Source organism: Callorhinus ursinus, unplaced genomic scaffold (assembly GCF_003265705.2).
Source record: "Callorhinus ursinus isolate GAN/ISIS: 27379988/994484 unplaced genomic scaffold, GSC_fseal_2.0 scaffold5, whole genome shotgun sequence".
NCBI lineage: Eukaryota > Metazoa > Chordata > Mammalia > Carnivora > Otariidae > Callorhinus > Callorhinus ursinus.
In genome coordinates this window covers 1,358,892-1,364,107 of record NW_027397067.1, presented here as the reverse complement: position 1 = coordinate 1,364,107, position 5,216 = coordinate 1,358,892, and the positions used below count along the sequence as shown (strand labels likewise).

General features: G+C 41.7%; 1 long non-coding RNA gene across 1 annotated transcript; it reads right to left on the bottom strand.

Annotated features, from left to right (window-relative positions):
• Positions 1 to 1,184: 1,184 nt before the first annotated feature.
• Positions 1,185 to 4,798, bottom strand: LOC141372786 (uncharacterized). The gene is made up of 3 exons (XR_012378197.1): positions 4,745 to 4,798; positions 3,191 to 3,303; positions 1,185 to 2,348 (listed from the first exon to the last, which is right to left on the bottom strand). It is a non-coding gene; the product is annotated as an uncharacterized lncRNA (long non-coding RNA).
• Between the last annotated feature and the right edge of the window lie 418 nt (positions 4,799 to 5,216).

The window sequence follows — 5,216 nt, the reverse complement described above, 5'->3', positions numbered from 1 at the left end:
ACATTCTTTGCAGGTAGGATCTGTTTCTTAGTTACCTTTCTATTCCCCATAGAAACATGATAGGCACCTACTAAGAATTGAATCGATGAATGAATAACAACTGACAACAAAAGAGGTGAAGAAACTAAAAAAGGTAATATTAGTGAAAAAAACTCATTTCAGATTTGTTTTTTAAATTATTTTTATTAGAATCAGCCACAGCAAATCTGAACAAAGCTCTATACATCCCACTCCAAGAGAGGTAAAACAGAACTCTGAGGAATTGTAATGCTCTTAACGAGATCATTTAACATATTCTATTGTAGTTCTTTTCATGGGTCATATATCCTTAGCACACAGCATGGCTTTTCCCCTCTAGGCTTCTATTTTTGTTCAAGTGAAAAGTTTGGGGTCAGCTAAATTTGACACCTCTTGTGAAATTCCAGAGGCTCAAAAACTAATGGAATTTAAGACAAAAGGATTCTTTTTTTTTTTTAGAAATATACCCAGGAGGTCATCATGGATATCCTTTTAATAAGACAAAAAGAAATGTGGAGGGAGGTAGAAGGAAAAATGCAAGCAATCAGAGCCTTAAGTTCTTACAACAAATATGGTTTCGTTGCTGTTAACATTTCCAACACCTTAGCTACTTGATTGCAGTATTGAAGAAAATATATAACTTTTTATTCAAGAAAGTTTTCTGAACTATAAAATGTTTCCATACCAAAACAAAACAAAACAACCCAGCTTAGCAGCCAGAGATTATCTGTTTTAAAGAGATATTTTGCTGATTTGAAAGCATCACAAGAACTGTCACCAAAATAGAGCTGTTTCTAGATGCAGCTGGGTTTTGCTGCCTGTCCTATTCTGTCTCCAAAGTCTTTTCCAGAACATCCAAGTTTTATCCCAATGTCAGGCTTCCAAGACTTGGTCACTTAGCTACTAGAGATTGTTCTGAAGCTCGTACACTTTGGGAGAAGCGTGGGAGGAAGGAGGGGGAGGAGCAGAAGGAGGGGGCGTATGTGGAGACCCAGGCCAGCCCTCCCTCCAGGAGCCTGTAGCAGGAGTGTGCAGCCTGCCGTCACTGTGACGGTCAAATGGCGTTTCAGCCATATGCTGGAGCTCCGTTTCTTCCTGTCTAGAAACAGGGTTTTCCATTTTATTCTCCAAAGTAGCCAAAAGTATTGCACATTTGCCGTATCAAGCCCAAGGAAAATAATATTACAAACCAAATAAAATCGGAAAATAAAACAAAATTTTAAAAAGTAAAATAAGGCAGTTGGTCACCAAATGCTTGCTACTGAAAAGAAAGATGTCTTTTATCTTTCCTGCTCTATCCTCATTTTTCATTCTGATTTCACTGTCAGTCATGCAGTTACCTTTACCAGGAAACAGATCTGAACATTATAATGAAATCTCCCAGATTTTTCAGGCCAGTGCTGTTTAAAATAAGATGTCTAAAAATTTCATTGTAGTTAAGAGTTCTCCAATCTTAGCCATGGTTTGTATGTTTTTTGTCTTTGCTGGTGTTGGAGAGCATCAGAATTCCACTATTAAAATCATCCAAGCCTCCAGAGAGCTCAGGAAACTAATTCACTTGAAATCAATGCACAATTTATTTCCACTTTGCTCTACACAATTGATAAGAATCAAACGCTTCAAACTTCAGACTTAAACTCCACCTCTGCTACCATGTATTCCAGGACAAAAAACCTACTTCTCCCCACTTGTTGTCTAACTTAAAGGAAAACACAGGGGCTCTTCTGGAAGATTGTATATCTTCCAAGTGATTTTAATGAGAGTTGTTGTTGTTGTTGTTTTAAGTTTTGCACTTTTGTAAATTTGGCCACTACAAACAACCAAATGGACAAAACATAGTGTTCAAAACCAATGACTTTTTCTCTTACAAATTATTTCTCTCCCTTAAAAAAATTATTATGCAAACCTGGACTTACTGTATCTACAAATAAAATAAGCATGCATTCCGTTTTGGTGATGGTCTACTTAACAGGTCGTGTGTCTCCAGCTCCCCCGTTACAGATTTCCCTAGGGCTGTCCTGCACACCATCACAGCCAAACAGGAATTAGTGGTGAAGATTTTAGTCCTAAACGCGTTGATAACAGCAGATGGACATTTCCAGGGCTTTATTTCACATCACAACCTTTTTGTTGTTACAGTTTTATGTTGTTGTTCTTTCTTCTACCTTTTATTTGGTGGTAGGAAGTGGATGTTGAGAGTGTGGACAAAAAATAGATTTGATGCTTGGAGATTACAATCTGACCTTTGTTCTGGTCAGCTCGCTGCCCTCCACAGCTTAGGTCATCCCATACCACATATGGAAGTCCAGTTAATGAGAAAGGCAGACATTCTGTGGTGGAGACAGAGAGACTGGATTTTAATCTCCCAGGGAGAGAAGTGATTTCATTCTGTGGCTCTAGATAGAAGTGAATCAAAGGATGATATTTACCCAATCACTTCTTCATCCCCTCCCTGTATATTTTTGCACCAGAACTATCCTGACTCATCTTTTGCTGTTGTTTTCTGTATAAAGCACTGGGTTCCTCTCTGTCCACTACCCCTCTTCTCTTCTAGCCAGTCCTTGCATGCTAGTCTTACAAGCTGGGTCCTTTCCTGCTTCCCTCAGGGGAACCTGATAAAGATCTGCAAAACGTTTGCTTTCTCTCTTTCTTATCCTGCTCCAAGTTGCAGTTCATGGGAATATAGGGAATACCAAAGATAAGACATAATCAGATTTGCCCTTGTGATGATGGATCAGGAAACCCCACTTGTCACCTATTAGAAACACTTTCTGTTAGTCGATAGGGAGAAACAAATATTTTGAAAAGCAGATGAGAATTGAAGTGGCAGAGAAAAGCACCTACTGTTACCTCCCTTCAAAGGCATTTCCTACACTGCCTACTGCCACATGCATTACTTTCTCCTTGCCCAAATACTCATACCAAGGATTTCTGGAACTTTGAACCCCCATGCTTCATATCTACAAATAAAAGCTGAACTGAATTTATAGTTTGTTTGCTTGTTTTAATTTATTGAGGGGGAAATCTTATCTCTATCTAGGACTTGATCAATCCCTCAATCTTCTTGAATCTCAGTTTCTTAATCAATAAAATACAGAGTTTGGACTATTTATTGCTATGGTTCATTCCAGTTCTAAAATACCCTCCTCACGAAATTTTAAATCAGTCTCACCATTGGAGCCAGAGCACTGCAAAAAGACTTGAAAGTGATTTAAGTCTCAAGAGTGGAGGGAACCACATCTCTGAAGTACCACTTGGAGGAGAGTTCCCCTTGAGAAGGAACACCTGTTGGGATTTAAATGAATGAGAAATAGACTTCTGTCATTTTTAAAACTTTTTACATTTGGGGGTTTATTTGTTACAACAGCTAGTGTTAACTAATATGCTTCTGGGCTTTAGTTTTGTAATTTAAAATAATGAGAATAATAATTAGCTCCTAGGAAGTTCCTGGGAGGTTAAATCAAATGATGTATGTGAAAGGGCCCACAGTGTCCCCACGAGAGTGTGCGTTATTTCTCTGCTCCTTCCATCCAGCCGCAGAGGGAAGACATAGAGACCCCTTTTTCACCATGTGGGCATGAACGAGGCTCAGGCTCACCAGATCTGCCAGTGGGTGCTGTTCTTCTGAAGAGCAGCTCACAAGCCTGTGGTTCCCCCAGAGAGAGATGTGTGGGCCTTCCTTACATGATGACACAAGGCTGGGAATAAAGGCATCTGGATAGTTCATCTCTCCAAGGGCTGAGGAAGCTGGACAGTCACTTGAATTGTCCTTTTGTGCCTCATCTGCCTCTCTGCCTCCATAGTGCTTTTCCTCACCCTGAGGTTTAGCTACTGTCCTTACCTTTGAAGATCATGTTCCCTGGGAATAAGAATCATCCCATGGCAACTATGTCACAAGATCCCAGTTTTCTGTCTGCCAAGGAAGCATGGGGTACCGATGTTCTTTGAGGGAACAGCACACACTGAAAGTCTGGATGACTACTTCTAGAAGGCCATGCTGTCACAGAAGCAGGTCCTTCATCCACCAACAAAACCACAAAAAGACCACACAGAGTTGATTTGGAAAAACCCAGGACATACAACTACAAACATGAGTGGAACACGAGATATGAAGTAGGATCACAGAGAGGCAGGCAGACATGGGGGACGGGAAGACCATTATGACAGCGATGGCACACTTGTCACAGAGGTGCCACCTCTAGGCAGTAGTAAATATTCTGCCACAGAAGACACTATGAACTTAGTGGTGGAGGAAAGTGCAGGAAAGAACCGAATCGCCAGATTCAGTTTACGCTAAGCCATGTGCTCAGTAAACTAGGAACTACAAAACTAAGAGCCTCTTCACTCGTGATGATGGAATCAGTAGCTCACACTCAGGTGGACTTCACCTGTTTTCCTTATATATTAATCTTGATGGTCTCCAAAGTTTCCTTGATTTCATACCATGGCACTCTTACTCTCAGTCTTCCTATCACTTTTCTTGCACATTTCCTCAAAACAGACCTCAGTGCCTTTTTTTTTCACCTAAGAATGCTTTGAAAATTTGGAGAGTTTCTATCACCCAGAAGGAAAGTTCCTTTCGGTGCTTTCCACCCCCCCACCTTGAAGCCTGTGTCTTATGGAACAATCCCAATACACTTATTCCACAAAACATAAAAAGAAACCTGAAGGTTTATGAGACAAACAAGGTGAGTTAGGCAAAAGCCCCGGAGAAGATAAAACCTACCTGAAGAACGAGTCCTTGCCTCTGAGCTCAGTCTCAGAAGTCACACTAGCGTGCCCCCCCCCCCCCCGCCCACCGCCAGGTTTTGCCTGGAGAGTGTGAAGCCAGTGTGAACTAGGAGCAGCAGGCCATACCATCAGCCCCGCTTGCCCTCCCGCCCACCCCTCCCATACCTCCCTGTGCTTCTGGCTTCTCCCTTCTAACAATTCTTTGCGCTTATTATAGGCCAGTGTTCATCTTGCATGACTCATCAGGCTGGTTTTCATGCTACATCCTTTTTACCCCAGCCAGGTTTCCTGCCCTCAATTGCTCAGTGACACACTTCCCACCGCTGAGGTCAGATGCAGAATGCTGTGCCCCCTCCCCTCTGTCATTTGGATACCGACTATCTACTACCCTTCTGACTTCAGCAACCTTGTCCACTTTTCCCATTCCTCCTTTAGGCGGTCCTGAAAATTCTCTTCTCCCCCAGGAA